The 19,567-nt window shown below is 43.3% G+C and overlaps 1 protein-coding gene across 1 annotated transcript in view; it reads left to right on the top strand.

Moving 5' to 3' along the window:
* The first annotated feature begins 224 nt into the window (after positions 1 to 224).
* The window catches only part of LRRC3B (leucine rich repeat containing 3B), a 46,311-nt gene continuing 26,968 nt past the window's right edge, over positions 225 to 19,567 (top strand). Inside the window, exon 1 of the mRNA XM_064444243.1 lies at positions 225 to 523. The gene's annotated coding sequence lies outside the window, so the exon portion shown is untranslated. The remainder of the gene's footprint in view (positions 524 to 19,567) is intronic.

The following is a 19,567-nucleotide window of genomic DNA, read 5'->3' as shown; positions in this document are numbered from 1 at the left end:
GTCGGGGCGAACCCGGCTCTGCCCCTAGAGCCGGGGGGTGAGCGCCGAAATCGGTCGCGGGGAGGGGCGGCCAGCATCACACCCCCCCCCGTGGGGCAGCTCCCCGCTGTGCCGTGGGAGCGGGAGGGGAGTCTCCTCCCTCCCTCCCTCCTTCCCTCCCCGCCCCGCTCTCTCCTCCCTCCCTCCCTCCCTGCCCGCCCGCCCGCCCGCAGCCGCAGCGCAGGGGCCGGAGGGAGCGGCGGCGCGGCAGGCAGAGCCGCCCGGCCCGCGCCCGGCGGAGGCAGCAGGGCGGGCGGGCTGGCGGGCGGGCGGTGGCTGCGCCCGGGCCCCGCCGCCCCGGCCCCGCCGCCAGGCTCCGCCCGTCGCTCCCATGGCGCGGCGGCTCCGCGCCAGGTGAGGCTGCGCTGCCTGTTGCGCCGCTGGGGCGCGGGCCGAGCCGAGCCGAGCCGAGCCGAGCCGAGCCGAGCTGAGCCGCCGGCGGCGACACGCCGCGAAGTTTTGCGGGCAGGCGCCGCTCCGCGATGTGAGTTGCGGGGCTGCGCGGCGGGGGCGGTAGCGCCGGGAGGAAACTCGACGGGGAGGGAGGGAGAGAGGGAGGGAGGCGAGCAGGGCTGCTGCTGCTGCCGCCGCCGCCGATCCGTGCCACCTTGCCCAGCACGGATCGGCGAGGGCCAGCGGAGATACTCCCTTCCCCGGCCCGTGCTGGCGAGCCCCCAGTGCCCGGTGAGTGCTGGGTGGGGGGACACGGGGACACGGTCAGGGCTCCCCCGTGGCAGCGGGGAGGTGGGGAGGGAATCAAGCGGCGGGGGCTGCCGCCCCCTCGCTTGGGAGCAAGCGAGGGTTTTAACACCCGCGCCGCCCGATCCGGTAGCGCAGCAGCATCAGAAAAGGGGGAGGGAAAAAAGCGACCCCCCCAACCCCCCCAGTATGCCTCTGTTTCCGAGGCGCCCGGGCGCCGCGCTCGCCGGCCGTGTGCGGGGCGGGCTGCCGGAGGTCGCGCTGATCAGCATGCAGGCGGCGGCCGGGGCGCGGGGCTGGCGGGGAAGGGGGAGGCGGGGAGCGGCGGGAAGACGCCGTGTGTGTTGCCGTGGGATTTTTCCACTTTGAGACCCACCAGGACCAGTTGCTACTGGAGCAGGCGGCGGTGGCTGCGATGGGGAGAGGGCAGCTCCCTCTGAACGCGAGCAACAAATGGCAGCGGGCGGCAGCCGGGCTGCAGCGGCGGTGCCTGCTGCGCCCAGGTGAGCTGCGCCGCCCCGGGCCGCCCCCGCCGCCCGGTGAGGCACCGGGCGGGGCCGCCGCGGGTGGCGCCGGGGCTCCCCGGTGGCGGGTGCAGCCCCCCGGCCCGGGGCGGGGGGACGGGAGAGCGCCCGAGGGGGTCCTGCCGCGGCGGGGAGGGGTCTAAGCCTAAGACTAAGCCCGGCGCCCCGAGCAGGGCACGGCCGCCACCTGAGAGCCCGCACGGAAATGTCATGATCGCTTGCAGTGAGCGGGTGCTGGGTGCCCAGCGTGCGTGTGTGAACTGCGGGCTCTTCCCTCGCCTTTCCGGCAATCTGTGCGTCCAGAATTTCCCTCTCCAAAATTTTGGATGTGCCAGCGGGAATTCTTCTTTCTTAGCTTCTGCCTTCAAAAATAATGAGATTTTAGAGTATCTGTTAGAAAATCGCAAAGTGATTCAGGCTGCAGCTTCTCACCCAGTCTTTCTGAATGTCCCTAGACAGCAGAAATGGTGTGATTACAGAATAATACCAGCCAAATAACTTGAAAAGCGTGAATAAACTACTTAAAGAGTCAGAATGAACACCAGGCAAACAACATTTAGTGCTCTTTTCAAAGAAGTGAGCCCAGAGGTATTTACATATATATGAAAATGGCAAAATAAGCGAGTGCTTTTGAGATGGTTGTAATTATTTAAAAAAAATAATAACCATGAGAAAATGTTACAGATTTGGCAAGGAAAGAAAAATGAGTACTTTTAGAGCTGAAAACTCTGACTAGGATAACTTTCTCTGAACGCTGAAAAATAACTGGCAACAATTTCTTCTTGTGGTAATCTGTCTAGTAATTTGTACATTTAAATTGCAAGGTGTGCGTCACGCCCTAGTGAAAGCGGTAGCTTGAAGGCTTTGATCTAGAGCACCACGGTGTTCTTACGGCTTACCCGTTGATATTATTCTTAGTAATTTAATTAAAAAGGACAGGCACACAATGGACTTCTAGTTTGATTTAGAGGGAAAGAAAGTATTTGAGCTGTAGAATGAACTAATTTGCAAAACCTTTGCTATGTTCAGAGTCTGATTTTCTAGTTTCGTTTCTAAATAGTAAAATCGCTCGGAATTAATTATAACAGTGTGATTGCTTAGCTGATTCTGCAGCCCACCCTTGTGCAGGTTGCCGTGGGTTTCTATGGGATTACTCTTACAGGTAATATTCTGACGACAGCAGGACGGGGCCCGTTGTCAGATAGTTGCAGCGTACGGCACTATGTGGGGATGCGCCCATTGGCGGTAGAAGAACTTGAGGTTAAGTCCAGATCTCTTACATTTATTCAGCTACTGCTGGTTGGATCACTGAGCCCTGATCTTGCCTTCCCTGAGGTCTGCTCTAAAATATGCGCCAACTTCAGTCCAACTAAGATGAGGTCCTGTGGGTAATTGTAGTTTTCCATTGCCTTAGGGCAAGTTGAAGCTGCTCAGTGTCTTGGAGTTCAGGGCCTGTGTGAATGAGAAGGAGCATTGTATCTGCAGCTATCAAGAATTAATGTGTTTTGCCTCAAATGAGAGATTAATAGAAAAAAAAGTATCGTTTAATAGGCGTGTACATTCATGCTCTGGATGCAGTCCTGTGCTAATAAAGTCCATGAGAGCTTTGCCACAGATAAAAAGAACAGCAGGACTTAAGGATACATTTGTGATTTGCCTCTTCTGTGTGCTTTATGAGGTCCATATTTCAAATCTTTTGGGAGGTGGGAAGCTCTTCCTGCTTACACTGAAACTGCGTTAGAGCAACTTCAGAGCAAGCGCATATATCAGCTCAAGAAATAATGTCCAAGCAGTAGAACTGAAATTTATAAAATTCAGACTTACTCAGAAGTACTAACTGGGTGTCTAAACCCTGAGAAAATGTATTGCTTTATTACAAAATCACCTTTGCATGTTAAGTTAAATAAGGTACTTCTGAATCTTGCTTTTAAGGATATTTTCTGTCACTTCACTAAGAATATTTATGAGAGTAACACAAGGGATACGTGGCTCAATGGCAGGAAGATTTTAAACTTTTAAATGAAATGAATAATTTAAGCAAGCAGAAATATGTGTAGAAATACTTGCTGTTACCATTTCAGTTAATCAGAGGATGGACTAAAGAAGGTACTTTTTCTCAGTAGAATGTCACATTTGCAGTGAGGGGATTTACATGTAACTAGCGTCCTTGTTGTCATCTGCTCGCATGGTCTTTGGATCCACCCTCACTTGAGAACGCAGATTAAATTAGTGTTCTGTGGTTGGCAAAATAATCTCAATAATTTTGCTTCATCCAGTAAAATTTGTTAGTAAATTTAGAGAAAACTCTTATCAAGCTATGAAATTTAGAAACTTATAATAATGCTAAACAGCACCTTATTTTTAAATGATGGTATTTTGAGCCAAGAATAAATTATTTGAGTTCATGGAATATGTAGCATTTACCTTGGCTTGTTTGGCCAAGCCTTTTTAAATGTTACTTTATTTACTAAAAATAAGCTCCAGAAAGTGCAGTTTTGGTAGAGCACTTCAGTTCTGGTATGAATCAAATGTCAGTAAGTCTGCAGAAACTACAAGCAATAAGGATATAGGAATTTCTCAGCACATTCAATAAGTATTTTTACGCGGATTATAGTCTGTAAATACAGGCATGAGCAAGGTGTGCCTTCTACTCGTAAATCCAACATGCTGTGGGTGAAATAGCATCCAATTTGTTGTCAGAGTTGTTGTCTTCTGGTGAATTGAAATCTCTGCTTCTAGTTTTAATCCAGCTCTTTTCATAAAGCAGTTTCTGTGCTTCCGTCACTCTGGTGCAGTTGGTTAGTCTGGCTGTACAACGGACATGTGGGGGCATCCCAGAGAAGCCCAGTATGTTGTGGTATCGGTTTTAATCGCTGCTTCGTCTGAGCTCATGGTTTAGATAAACAATTGCTAAACCCACTGTGGAGGAGGACCTCATTATTTTACAATGATTAAAGATGTATGCTCCTGCTTCACGGAGATTTTTGTGGGTAATCGGTGTCTGTGTCCGTACTTGCCATTGATGACTTGCATTGCTTACCCCTATAGACTAAGCAGCATTTGTAGCCAGTGCTGGCTTGTTTTACACAGAAACTTAGTTTGAACTTTGAAGAATAAACGCAATGCTTACTGCTGCTGAACAAGAAAGTAACTTTTATTCCTCTTCCCCTGGATGTTTAAATGCTCTATTGAGTACCTTCAGCAAGCAGAATTTTATAAAAATTAGCTTCTTTCTGCACGGACTTCAACACTGGACACGGGAAGAGCCTTTTACTGGAAAGGATTGGCACAGCTCCTGAGTTCCGCTTCCCATCAGCAAGGAGAAGGCTACGGTAGCCGAATTAAAATGGGGTTTCTCTGTCTGGAAGGTATGAACTTTTATAGGGATGAAAAAAGAGAGAAATGGGAACAGATGAAGAAGGCCAGATGTCCTCAAAATAGGGGAAAAATAAAAGACAGCAAGGAGAGAACTGGGCTGAACTGGGTAGTTTGTCTTCACAGAATCACAGAAAGGTAGGGGTTGGAAGGATCATGGTTGGAGATCATGTCGTCTAACCCCCCCTGCTTGAGCAGGCACACCTAGAGCAGGGGGCACAGGCGCATGCAGGTGAGTTTTGCATATTTCCAGAGAAGGAGAGTCCACAGCCTCTCTGGGCAGCCTGTTCCACTGCTCTCTCAACTTCCCGAAGGATGAAGGGGTTGGTGGGGTTGCACCATAGCCCTCTGGCTTGGCTCCCTGCTGTGCCATGGGATTGCCATGGGGCGTCAGAAAAGATGTTTTGGTTGATTTGAGTGGGACTGGAAGCCTTGCTGAGGGATTGAACTTTGCTTTTTCTGTCTCAACTCCACAGAGAGAAAGGAGATAAAAATGCCTCTTGAGTAAATGGGACTAGTAAAAGGCCTTTCCAGAGATACTGAAAAGAACTGGATAATTGGAATTTTTACTTAAACAGAGATGAAAACTAGCACTACAGATCTCATTGTACTTGATTCTAGTTTACTTCTGCTTTTCAGGGTTGGTTCAACTAGCTAGTATGTGTTTTAAATGAATTTTGTCCTACGTTAATAAAAGTTTCATAAAGCTGCTAACTTACACTTCGAGAAGAAAAAAGTTCATCTCTGCCTGCCAAATAGTACTATAAAGATATGATAACAAGAGAAAGTGAAAAGTGATAGAAATGAATGATAGCACATAAATGGGATAATACTCTGGCTTGGAAGCAGGAAAGCAAATTGAGACTATTTAATTATTTAGGGAACAATAAATGAAAAATCTCGTTATAAAGTGACAGTAAAAGGAGAGACAAACCGAATAAAAAGAAAGTTGGGAAAGGGAAACAATGCATAAAGAAAGTAGGTGGACAGGAAGGGATCAAAGGTGCAGGGGAGGGATTTAAAATTTCTGTGGAGTTTTCAATTGGAAAATATTATCTGTATAAATCTGTATATTGCAGTGCTTACATATCAACCTGTATTTTACTCAAGCTGTGGAAGTCTGACAGAGCGTTCTCCTGGCGGGTCACTTCATGTTCCTACGTCATCCTTCGGACACACAGCCTCAGCTAATGGGGCATCTGGTTTTAAAGGTCGCGTGCCTTAGTGTCTTAAGAGGTATACTTTGTGGATGTTGTTAGTTTTAATGGCCTTACCATTTCTCTTCTGTCAAAGTTTTAGTGAAAATTGCCTTTTCTTCCAACAAATTATAGCATTGATTTTTAAAGGGAGTATTTTTTTGCAGGTTACCAAAATTGGGTTACATACTTTTGTAACTGTACTAACCAAAGATACTTTGTATGTAAAGATCGTGAGTATTCAGGATTTCATTAGAGTGCTTGAATGACGGAGTATTTAATATGCTTGTACTGGGAGTTAGCGGGACACGTGAAAAGCATGTGAGCATTGTTTCCCTCATCTAGATCACAAATTTGAATAGCTTTGGCAGAATTTGAAGTATTTTTGGAATACTTACAAAGTATACATTTTATGTGCATGTGAATAATTTGCAGCAAAAGGGTGAAGCCTTTGGGCATTGAAATGAATCTGCTCTTTGCTATTGTACAGGCATTATAATTACAAAGAAACAAAAGCACTGGGTGTATGGTGTTCAGTTCATGCAAGTACTCCTCCTCCTTTAAGGACAGAGGCAAATACTTCTTCCTCTTAGAAGAGGAACTACAACAAAAATTTTATATGAAGTTGTTTGCTAGGTTGTTATGTGGTTAAGCAAGCAATGGTGGTTATATTTCTTACTGATGAACCTTTAGCTTATGAAGATTAAAGCTAAAATAAGTTTAAGCTACCAGTGTTTTAATTCTTGATGTTTTTCCTGTTTGTTATTTTGTGTTGGGTAATGAAAATTGGCACAATCTATTTGACTTCCATTTAAATTATTTTTCTTTTTAATTCTTGAGGTAGCAGTATTTATGTATTGTTTTCAGTACACTCTTACCTTAAAAAACAAACAAACAAAAAACCAAAAACCCAAAAAACCCTTTTCATACACTTCTAAAAGCAGATTCTGTAATGCTTTTTTTCAGTCTGAGGTTTTATTTTGAAATGGTGACGTTCTGTTACGTTTTTCTCTATCTAGGCAAAAATTGTATTTGCCAAGAACAAAAATCTTGAATGAATATGTGCAAATGTAGGAGTTCCAGAAGAGGGGAAATACTCAAATGCAGGAGACTGTTCACAAGACTGGGAATCAGTAAATTGAGGGGTCAGTCATTCTAACAAGTCTGGCTAGGGTTTGGGGTTTTTTCTCCCCTAGATGTAATGCAAATGGTCTCCAAATTTTATCTTGATTCCTCTGTATTATTAAATGTAATTTATTGTTATTAGTGTCAAAAGAGAGAATGACCCTTAGTTCTTTTCTCCTGAGATGAAGTTAACGGGGTACAACTGCCATTGCAACCTTCAAATAGTCGATAGTTTTTCTAAATGTCCTTTTTGCCCTTGTTTTCAGTTTTGTTGACACCGAGTCATTGAGATGAGAATTGGTGACTTTTGAACAGTCTACTTTTAACAAAGTTTGTAATAGAGTATTACTGTTCATGAATAAGTGTTGGTCCCAATCTGCACAGCACTAAAAGGGAAGGCATGTATCACAGGAGAAGCGCTTTCAAGTATCATTTTTGGGTTTTGCTGTTCTCTGGGAGTGCCTGGACCTGTTCTGTAGGTAAGAGTCAGTCCTCGCTCTGCTGCTGCAAGGATATCTCCTCTTTTTAAAAGCTGAGAGATTCCAATCTTTTTCAAAGAAAATGGTCTACATTGTGTTATAAAATGGGATACGCGAATGGGAAATTGTTTTCTAGAATCTTCAAACTTTGAGTGAAACAACTCCTAAAACATCAGATCATAGAATTACTCAGACCTTCAATTGTCACTTCTCGCACACTGCAAATAACTGAAGCGCACCAATTCAGCTAGAATAAGAACATCTCAGCTCCGACTTAAAAGCAGCACATGGATGACAGCATGTAGTAAACAGGCAATCCTTTCCCTGTAAGTACGTATTGAGGCTGCAAAGCTGAGATGTCGTGTCCCTACAGACCAGATTTTTGATCCCATTCTTGGTTTTAAGCAAACTGTTGTCACTGAAGGGTTAATAATTTATGTTAGGAAAATGTATTGGTCATTCTCTGTTTCCAGAATCTTTTGCCCTTTGACAGAAGATGTTGTATATGTATTATACTCATCATTTTTATCAATTAACGTGGTATGCTTATTGGCAGCTTTCATGCATAAATACTTATTTTGCTAGAGTAGGAGATGACAGGATTTAGACATGTAAGAAACCTAACTCTTTGGCTCAGAAAAAATTCCTGATGGATACAAATGGTATTTCAATAACTTTTGATCCAAAAACTTTTCTTGCAAAGCGACGTGACTGTTCTTCTTGCCAGTCACGGCAGGTGCTCCATCTGTACAAATACTGCCTAATTTGAACCAGTCAAGCTTAACGTTTTTTTTTTTTTTCCCACTATCTGCCATATTTTCAACAAATTTTCTCAGTTCTTTAAACAAGTGTGAGGCAGCAGTGTGGAACAAAATGGACAGAGGCCAAGCAATTCCTTAATTATAGCAGATTTTTTTTTTAACACACTGAACAACAACAGTCAACTGTGCAGCGTCAGTAGCATTGCAACTTCCCTTAGTTGTGAGAAAAAAAAAATTTGCATGAATCTGTTAAAAATTGGATGCATGCTGTTGTATTGTCAAATATCATCTCAGCCCTTCTCATTGTCATGCTGCATGAACAACTATGAACTTATCAGCTGTGTGCTGTTCTTTTGATCTGGTTTGTGCAGCAGTAATTGATGTACCCTCTCGCTTTCAGTCTTTATTGTCTGAGAATGGCTCTTTCTCACAAGCTTGCCATAGGGGTATTTGCTATTGCACCTTCGCCACTGATTTTGGCTCACAAATGTATATTTATTGTTTTACATACAAAAAGCTGTCGTGCTGGGGATCTTTCTTGATATGAAATCAGACTGCAGTTTAGATCCAATAAAATATATTTTGCATTAATTTCAGGATCAGTTTATAGAAAAATATCATTCCAGTTTGGACTTTCTGTGTGGCTGTATCACCACACCACGTACTTTTAGAGACTCTGTCCCTTCTCCAAAGAAGAACCTAGCCTTCCCTGAGAGAAACTCACTCAAGGCAGTTTCAGCTCCATGTACTGTCATCTTAGTATTTTTTTCACTGTGGCATGCATGAGTTGGCAACCAATGCTTTGATGATAGGTAAATTGCTTTAAAAAGTTTGTGGATATTTGAATCAGCTGGAAAATCATTAGAAAAACATGAGGTGAATGAGGACACTGCGGGTTGCGCAGGTCCTTTATTTTCCTCTTGCTGTGGAGTTGCACAGTAAGTAAGCTCTGGCTTTCTGTGGGCTCCCCAAAAGGGGTCTTATTGACTGGAGTTAGTGTCTTGGTTGTTGTTTTAATGAAGCAATTTTAATCATGTGGGTTAAAACTGCTCATTTTAAATTCTGGTTCTAGAAGCTGTGGAGCGCAGCTTTGAATCCCGACTAGTTACTTGGGCTTCTGCAAAGGGAGACTGAAATGCTATCATCAGACTTGCAGAGTAGTGCTTCATTAATGCAAAGCAGTGGGGAGCTAGGGGCTGATTCTGTGACCACGTGTGTTCTTCCATTCGCTTGGCTACTCCAAGTAGCCTTCTCAATTTCCTATGCATCCATAGTTTATTCAATTTTTTTTAAAAAGAATATTATTACCTTTCTTCTAAAAATACTTAAGGCAGGGGGTTAAAAAGGCTGTTGAATTTAATAAATACCTGTATTGTAGTAGAAATGACATTTTTGTGACTGCAGATGCGATGTGTGTATGCAGGAGCTAATGGAGCTCCAAAAGCATCCAGTCTCAGCCCTTCTGATGTTGTTTCTTCATTTTGGACCAGCTGGTTGCAGGTAAAGGGCACTGACAGAGTAACTTCTAAGTGACTTAAATATTACAGCTGACAGAGAAAGATTTAATTTTTAAGGATCAGTTATCAGGGTCACTATTGCCTTCTGGGAAAAACAAAACAAACCAAAACCAAACATGTTTGTTTTTAATTACAGATACTGAGCTTGTTGTGGTCAGTTTATACGAGTAGAGGTAGGCTGGCTGTAGGGGTGGAAAGTTCATGGTAGTGAAAATTGGAGATGGGTGAGAGGTGGACTTCTTGCTAACGTTGCTGCTGTACTCAGGTTCACTGTTTTCACCCATATACCTGACTGTTCTTGGAGTTACCTAGTGGTCTGTTGGACAGAAGGGCTCCTCCTAGAAACAGTTCTCTTTTGGTCTGTGAAATTAGCTATAAACTTTATCCCTTCGCTGGTATAAGTTAGACTAGATGATTTTATTTGACAACTTAATAATTGTACCTAAGCTGCCTCTGAAAATATTTTGCACTTGAATTTTATTAGTCTTGAATATATTACTTCTTCAAAAGAATTTTTATAGTTCTTCCAGTTCCAGAATGAACTGGAAAAGGGAAATTAAAAGTCAATGCTCTGTGTCTTCACTCCTAAAACAAATCCAATATTAAAAAAAGTGTAATTATATTATCTTTTCTTCATTTTCAGACCAGTATGGGGAAAAAAAAACCCATCCGTGTAAACCTTTTGAAACCTGCTTCCTGTGCCATAGCCTGTACTTTTTCAGATTAGAGAGGAACACCGTATTCCTCAGATGAAATAAGGAGAATATTACTATTCAATGACTGTGGTAACAAGCAAAGAAAACACTGGGCTGAAAGTCAGGTGCCCTGCTGCCCCACAGCAGCGGCGGTGCTGGAGGCTCCATGTCATGGGACTTCCTGTGAGCCCCATCCCTGCTAGGGCAGGGTGCACCTCCAACCACATCAGACCATGGATTTGGGGCACACCTCTCTGCTTCAGGGGCTTTGTGGGACATTGCAAAGTTCACTTTGCATCCTTATGCTGTGTTGTAGTTCCTCTGTCTGATGGAAGCTTTTAATTTCTCATTAGGGCTTTGACCCAGGGTTCATCTGAAGGGGGAACTTGATTTTTTTGCCCATCTAGAACAAAACTTTCTATCGCCACCACCAAAACCCCAAACGAACCAAACAAAAGTGCCAGCTTGTGTCAGCAATAATTCATCAGATGTGACGGGGTGGTTTTCCTCAGTTTGGACTTGTATTTGTCAGGCTTGGGGGCGGCATGAGAGGGAAGTACTGTCTATAAAGAGCTGGCGGGGATGTACCAGAAAAAATACCTGTGTGAGAAGGTTCCTCTGAAGAGATGAAGGGCAGAAAGATCAGGATATGCTGAAACATTTCTTTTAAGATTTGTACCTCTGGTGAGAGGTAAAAACCCAAACCTTCAGGCTAATGCTAAAGCATATCCTCGCTAAGCCTACAATTACCTTCGTGGCAGCCCTGATGGAGGCATTTTCCTGGGCCCAGAGAAAATGGGCATTTTGGTTATGTACAGGACGTGGGGATTTGTCAGGGCTGAGAGATGAACAGTGGTAGAAAGGGCAAGTCATGGAGCTCCTGTTCATCCAGGGAGGCATCTCAGACAGGAGGTCTGTCTCTGGGCATCTGTGTGAAGGGCTCACAGCAGTCAGCAGCAATGGGCTTCCCACAGAAGTTGCCATCTTAAAAGTCTGTTCAAGAGCTGGGCTTTTCTACAGAAGAGGAGTTTCTTTATAGGATGGGTGGCTGGTCCAGGGTGTAAGAGGAATGATGACAAAGTTTTCAGTACCTGCTGCTGCCAAACTCAGTTATGCTTATTGCACTCTGAAATACCACCATTTGAGTTTTTAAGATTAACATTGTCAGTGTGAGTTGAGGATGTTGCCATGGTTTGCATAAGGTCTTCAAGATTGTGATTCAGGACTTCAGGAGGTCTTCTTCAAAACCTTACTGAGAAGTGCTCAATTCTTTTCCCTTAGTGAGTGGCATGGTTTAGGGGAGGGTGGGTAGGTGAGATTTCAATGTTCTCAGCAATGGGGGAGTCCCATGTGGCATTTTGCAGTGTGGGTTTAAAATATCTAACTTGCCAGCTGTTTCCTTTTTTTTTTTTTTCCCTCCACTTCCACAGCACTTTTAAAACCTTGTTCTAATTTTTGTCTGAACCAAAGTGATGTTTAAAGAACAAAGTCCATTAGAGATGTTGGCACAACAAAGAAAAAGTTTTAGAAGATGTGACTCAGCGTAGCAGGTCTGAAATGGGAGGTGGTTCCTTTCTCAGGGGAAAAAGGTTTTTCCAAATAAGAAGGTAAGGTGTTCTCAAGTGACAGATTAGAAGAGTCTTCAAAAGGCTTAAACAAGTAACAGCACCTCTGCATTTCCCAATCAAGGGTGGAGAAATGTTTTATTATAGCATAGCAGTGAAGCGAGTTAACAAAAAGTAAACTTTGTGTAATTTTCCGTGCAAATATTTGGATGCTAATGAGAATGTTTACAGTCGCTAAACTTTTTACTGTTTTCTTGTTATCTTAGTGTCTCTCTTCCCTTTTCATTGCTGCTGCTTTTTAAAAGTTATGTTTTCCCCTCCCTTAAAGGTGTCAGCTACAGAGGACTCTTCCCATGCACCAACTAAGGCCTCGTGTGGGTTAAGGGTTACATGGAGTGGGGCAGCAAAAGACTTTCAGCACAGGTGCCTGGAGCTGGTCCTCCCATACCCCTGCCAGAGCTAACAGATGGGTCTGCTGGGGATGGAGCAGGATTCTTATGAGGAGGAGTCATGGGAATGTACATAGATTTGGATTTGAGACCAAGGTGGTACAGAGGTGTTCCCATGAGTGATTAGGCTGATGTTTGTTCTGGAAACACAAGTATTGTGCGGTTTTTTTGTTTTGTTTTTTTCTTGAGAATCACTCACATGTAAAGATTTTAGGTAAACCTGCATAAATCTGAGCTCAACGAAGTTGCTTTGATTAAGGGGGGTGTAAGCCATAGTAGATTTATGTCCGTAATGCACATGCTGTCTCAGTTTGTGATAGACTTATACAAAATCATAATAAAAACACCTTAAGAATGGATGTTATTCATACTGATTTCAACAAAGCATATGTCCAAATGGGAAGTGAGGTGTTGTTCCTAACTTGTGATATAAAAATACTTGAAATAGCTATTTCTGGGACTTCAGTATTATCTACTGAATTCATATCTACCCTTGTCATCTGACAGGCTACTAAAACAAGATTCCGCTCAAAATGATAGAAGTGACAGTCACACAATGCATTTCATTCCTGCTGAGACCTGTTATGTAGTTAGTTTGGGAGATTGGGATCTTGCTTCAGTCGTTTAAGGACAGTCCTTTGGAAAGGATTTACAGAAATTATAATTGTGTTCATAAATCCCTCGCTCTCCCCTGCAAGTATGGTAGAATTTCTGTTGCAGCCCTACTGTTCTGTGTTGGGGAGATGGCATTTCTATCTTATTTTTTTGCTTGTTCCTTCTTTTTGAAGCCCCAGTGGTTGCGTTGTGCTTGTGGTTCATTCCCTCTGCCACTGCCACAGACCATGCTTTCCTTCCTCTGCAGCATTGGTATGTAGAATTACTTCTGTGCTCTGTCAGCATTTGACCCATTGCAGCTGGCAGTGAATAGAAGAAATCATATATACAGAGACCCAAACTCTGCCCTTAGCTATGCTTGTGAAAACCTGTGGCATTATACGACTGGCTTGGAAAGATTTAAGAAATCCCATGAGATCCACTCCACTTAAAGTCGCTCTGTAAATGTTAGACAGGGCTGTTGGTTTTGTGCTAGTACATTTTATTTTAAAGCCGTACCTGAACTGCAGTCGATGATACTGTTTCATAACATTGAAATAGAGGGACAGATTTGGAGTATGAGATGTGCTGTGCTGTCAGTGGAGTTTGCTGCTAAAACTGTCTTAGCTAGGTGCCATGGCAGTGTCTGTGCTGTGAGGCAGATGTGCTCCATGGGCTTCTGGTTCCTGGCAGGATTCAAACTGCTGGTCACGATGCGACCATCCTCTTCCATGGCCTGACCTCTTTTGGGAAGGAACCAGGCCCATCTGCTGGCAGGGCTGGGCAGGGGAGGTACCCAGAGCCCTGGGCCTGGCCTGGTGGACACTGGCCCTGCGGCACAGCAAGTCCCAGGCAGGCGAGGACATTGTCCTTCCTGGGCCAAGAAAACTGGGTTTAGGTCTGGCACTTTCCTGGCTCCGGAGGGTAACCTAGTGCCGTGCATTCTAAGGGCGCTTCTGGGAGGGAGGAGGGAATGTGACAAAATGCTCACTGCTGAGCAGAGTTTTGTCATGTTACCGGAGAGGAGCAGTGTTTTTCCTTCAAGGCCTGAAGATGATCAGCTTTATTTATGTTTCTTCTGGTATGTCCAGAACAGAAAAAAGAACAGAACAAAAGTTATGATGCTGTAGTACAGCAACTTCACATTTTTTATTCTGTGCTTCCTATATTCAAGGGATTTCCTAGCAAGAATAGAAACATCTGCAATAACAACTCCTATTCATGTTAATCTTTTGCAATCAGTACGTAGTCTGAAATAATTACAATTAATACACCCTCTGCTCCAAAAATTCACAACTTGCATTTATTTCAGGCTTCTTTGCCTCAGAAGTCTGAGAACATAATCCCTCATTCTGCTGTGCTTCGTCTGCTTTCCATGAATTTGTCCAACAGTACCATTTGTAGCTTCATTAACAATGGTCATGCCATAATAAGTTACATAAATTGAGAAGTTTTTAATGAAATAAGTTAGAAAAAAATTCAAAGCATAATAAGTTTAATTAGGTAACATCCTCCTGTAATAAATTTGCACACGAGGTATGTAATGAAGTAGGATGGGGTAAAATCTATAATATGAATTTTTTTTTAGCTTTCATAGCTTTACTAATTTAATCTGCAAAAAGATTTTTCTTTATTTTTTTAATATTTTTAAAAAATCATGTGTCAAATGTACCTCGTTGTGCAAAAGATTATACAAAATTAGCAGAAAAACAGCAGTTACTGACGAAGACACAGCTAAGAGTGTGATTTACCCTATGGAGACACATCTTCCAGCCTTTCTTCCTCTGTTTCTTTTAGAGCTGGTCACCTAAGTTAGGGCCATTTTCTCCAACCTGGCAGTGGCCCTTCAGCTCCATTCATTTATTTGGCACTGGGCAGAATTGGGGGGTATTTCTGTTCAAATTGGCTAACATATACGGTATAAAGAGCACATTCAGAGCTGAGTCTCCATGCCAGTGCTGTGTGCATTTTAGCTGGGCTGCATGCCCAGGCACGTGGGAAGGAAAAGTAAGATCAGCCTTGGCCCACGTATGGAATGCCGTGGAGCAACTCCACAGGTGTCCTCAGCAGCTACTGCCACCTGTCTTTGCTTTCACTTTCCTGAACTTGCATCCAGAAATCATAGGATCGCTATACCATCCTCTGCCCCCTAACCTCTTACACAACTCAGCCAGGCTTCTTTCACTTAGGCACAGTTCCCATCTAAGGGATTTGAGCCAAAAAGGAGAGATTTGGTTTTCCTTTATGTCCAGGATACGCAGCTTCACAGCAGTGAATGGTGCTCCAGTTTTTGATGATAAGACCATGCGGTGATTGAACAAAAAGCGGTGGAAGATGACACAGAAAGCGAATCTTTAAAATTATTAATATTGGCTTGTGTTTTTTGCAGACATCTCTGCAGAGTCAGAGAGAGCAGTGCAAAGGGAGTAGGCTGGTACGTTACATTCACTGTTTCGATTTGGTGATGCACAGATTCAGAATAATGTTTTGTGATTGTCTTTCACAAGTGCAAATGTCTATGTATTGAAGTCTATGAAAAGTAATTACCAGTATATATCTCTGTGTGAAGCATCCTTTCCTTTTGATATTTTAATTTAGGGCTGATTTAGAGAGGCAAGGTTGATGCCAGCAACATCAGTGTACATTTTGGGTTGGGTTTCTGGTTTTTGGGGTCTACTCCCATTATTCTGTGCACCATCAAACTCTGAAACTAGGGGATTTGGCTTTTGGACATTCTGTAAAAAGACATAGCACCAGGCCGTTTGATTTGGGGGTGCAGGGATGTGTAATGAGGGAGATAAGGGAAAGACAGATGCTGGATTAGATTGTGAAAGTACTGCCTGTGGTGGCATTGATAGTGCTGTGTCTCTGTCCCCTCCCAGTCAGCTGGCTCCTCATCTTAGATCACTGCAGGGGTAGCTCAGTGTAATGGGAAGCAGAAGAAAAGGGTCTGTTGCATTTTAATACTAGCTCTGCCAATAATTCTTCTGCTTTCTGCAAGATACATGTAATATTTAACCAGGTGAGGTCTGTTGTGAAGATGACATGGCAACTTACCTAAGGTGGTAACTTTTAACTCCTAAAATACACTAGAAAGGTCACAAACCTGTGAGCAGGTGGATCTCTACAGTTCTTCAACCCATAGGCTACAGTTAATTTTCCACCAGAAGACATTGTAAAGCATTTAAGTATGTCCAGATATTCTCTCTCTCTGTGTCCCTCCCTTTTTAGGTCGAAAGAGAAAAAACTGTAATTCTGGAGAAGATAGAAGGGCATAAAGTTTATACAGCAGAAGTACACCTATTTTACAGAAAATGCCCCATTTAAGTTTTAGGGATCTACCTGAACAGTTGCCAGAAAGCATTCCTAAAGTTGTAGAGTATAGCACAGAAATCATTGCTATAGTCTTTTGCAAAATTTTGGATAACTTGTAGCATGCGTGGTAGTCTGGTGGTAAAGAAGACGGGGGGGGGACAGGTCCAGAGGGCAAAACCAAGTTGAAAGGTAAGAGTTAATGGGAATGCAAGGACAGGGAAAAACTAATGCACAGATAAAGAGGGGAGATTAGTCAAGAAAAGACAGGAATTAAAATATGAAGTGTTGGCTGAGAAAAACAGCTCACTAGTAGTCACTTCCTAGGATGAGAACATAGTGCCTTCAACAAAAGACTCAAACAGACCTTCCCCCAGAGGTTTGTGAATCTCTCATTTGGAGGATCTTGGGGTGAGTGGGAAGAAACTCTCCCTCTTAAAGTGTTATGAATTAGACGGCTGAGGCAGAGAAATTTTTAATTCTTTCTGGAAAAGATACTAGAAATTAAGGTCTTGATGACAGGAGTGTGTCAAATTAATGCATTATGTATTTTTGGAATTATACAATGTGTCATAAGCCAATTTTGTTCCAGGGGAGATGTGACATCTCCATCATGAGTGAGGTTTCCACAGGGCTGAAAAGCAAGGAAAATACAAAGCAGAAAGAGAAATTGTCAAATGGAGGAGAAAGGCTGGGCTGTGCTATTTAAACTGTATAAATCAGTTGTGTATCCTACCTCTCAACCCCTTCTGATAGCTCTGTGTGTTTAGGCTGCTAGATCTGTTTTCCATTTTCAGGGCGATAGATTTTACCTTGACCTGTAAAGCCAGTCATATCCTTTTACACAGCAGTGACTTCCCAGAGAGCAGAAACATAAATCTACACTGTTGCCATGAGGTACATGCTGCGTCTCACAGCAGATCTGGCTTTTTACTTATATGTGCAAGAGGATTTTGCTGGACTGCTGAAAATATTTGAGCTGCAGTTTTTACACACTGAATTTTTGTTTCTTCTGCTTCCAGAATCTGAATAGTTTGGAAAGGAAATGCAGAATTAACACCTGCAATCTGAAATGGTCTTCTTTTTCAGAAAAAGTATTGTTTCTGTCATTTCTGTTGGGGAAGAGGAGCTATCCTTTCCAAGACGTTTTGTGTAGGTATGAAAATGTTCAGAAAGCTGACAATTAACAATTATTATTCACTGTTGCTGCTTTGCTTCTAGTACAGTGAACATATTTTTGGAGTAGAATTAAATCCAAGTCTCTCCAGGGCCTATTGGTATTTTGCTAATGCTAAATTAGTGTGCCATGTGCTGTGCACTAGGGGCGATCAGTATCGGCTTGACAGAATTTAATTGCATGTGTGGCAGGAGGGCTCTGGGTCACTGCGTGGTAGGTGTGATACAGCCACAATCTGGTGGGAAAGCAACCACGTCTTCATGAACAGGAAAGAGACATCCCCTAGCTGCTTTCCATCTTGCCCACAGGTGAGGTGGTCCAGCTCCTGGAGTGGGCTTCCTACACAGCCAGTTTCTGTTCCTTCTGCTCATCACCTTTTCTTTTGCTTTTTATCTCCCAAGCTGTAAATACTTGAAATGAGAAATAAGTTAATTAGAAGCCATGAAACAGACATGGAAGGTGAGCAACCTTAAAAAAATCAGTAAGTGAAGAAGCAGGTCCCAGTTGAAGAAGTGGGAAAGTAGTCTTTATAGCCTTCAAAATTACCTTCCTGTTAGGCTGTTGAAGCATAGGTTTGGAGGTATGAATACTAAAATTTAGTAGTATTCTCTCTTTGGGACATGCTGGTGTATGTTGGAAGTCCCTAATTGTCATGTCATCCTTTACTGCCCTGTTTTGAGCCCTCTTGCTCTTAATATATCTTCAGTACTGTTTTCCTTGAGAAGGTCCTCACCTTTCTCAGCCATACGCTTTGAGCGTGTTCACCCCGTGCGGGCTGGCACAGTCAGCACACAGCATGTTGCAACACGTCTGGCCTCAAATAAAATGTCAGTAGGAAGAGAACCACCTAAATTAAACCTGTGAATCTTGTACCTAAGCCAGCAGTCACCAGGCGGGGAAGTTTCCTGAAGAGCTGAGCTGAAGGCCCTATTCCATTCCCAGGCTCTCCTTCTTCCTACTCTTTCTATCTCTTGCTGAGGGCTAAGCTAGCTCAGGCAACTGTGCAGTGGCTGTGGGTAGGGTTCACAGGAGAGTGGTTACTGCAACCTCTGTAGTGCGCAGTAACTGAAGGGGTTCTTCGTGGGATATAACGCTCAGTGAGGTATAAGTGAAGGTTTGGGGGGAAAAGTACCCCAATGTATACTGCACCCACAGTGGTCCTCAGTGAAGGGTATGCTGCCTCGGGGCAGGGAAGGAGCAGGAGCTGTGGCTGTGGCGCAGTGCAGGTGCTGCAGCTGGTTAGGTGCTGGCAGGGCAGAAGAGTTCAGGAGGAGAGTGAAACATCTGAAAATACTATCATGATGTTTGGGAGTACTATGTGGAATGGTGGCATTTTGATAATTTATTTAGTAATTTGTGATGGCAGTAGCTGAATATTGAGGAGCTTAAATTTAAGCAACTGGCATTTCATGCTTTGGTGAAGAGAGAGTGGGTGAGTGAAACAGTAGGGGTGAATTGTGAATAGGATTGAAACTAATATGTGCAGCTTTCTCTGAACCTGCCCACCTTTTTCTTTGTGTAATATTGAGCAGCTGGGGCTGTGCTATCTCAGCTTATCATCAGTAATCAGGCTATAGATCTCCAGGGACGTGTTTTGCTTTCAGTTGCTTTGGTAGAAATCTAAACTTATTACCTAGATTATTTGCATTTAGACCCACAAAACTGCAAACAGAATTTGAGCCTTTTTTGTCAGTTTGGTTGGTGGGAAGTACTCTCATTTTATGAGAGCCTGCTATCTTTGTTTAGTCAAAGAAGAATCTGCTTGAATACAAAATGAGAGAGCATTTGCACTATTGTCTTTTTCTTTTATTTTGGAGGGAAGATTGTACTAATCTTAGTAGGAGTAAAGCTAATAGTATTTGCTATAAATTAATTAAAAGTACTTAATTTTTTTAAAAATGACATTTTCCTAATCCATCACATTTATGCCAACCTGTAAGAACATAGGACACAAGACTTGACCAAGTTAGTTACAGAGGTGTAGGCTGCTGTAATTGAATTCCTTCAGCTGTTTCAAACATTTTTCAGGGAGATTCTTCCCCCCCTTGAATTCCATGGAG

The sequence above is a fragment of the Phalacrocorax carbo genome, chromosome 2, assembly GCF_963921805.1.
Source record: "Phalacrocorax carbo chromosome 2, bPhaCar2.1, whole genome shotgun sequence".
Classification (NCBI taxonomy): Eukaryota; Metazoa; Chordata; class Aves; order Suliformes; family Phalacrocoracidae; genus Phalacrocorax; species Phalacrocorax carbo.
The sequence above is the reverse complement of the archived record's forward strand: the minus strand, read 5'-3'. Positions and strand labels throughout refer to the sequence as shown.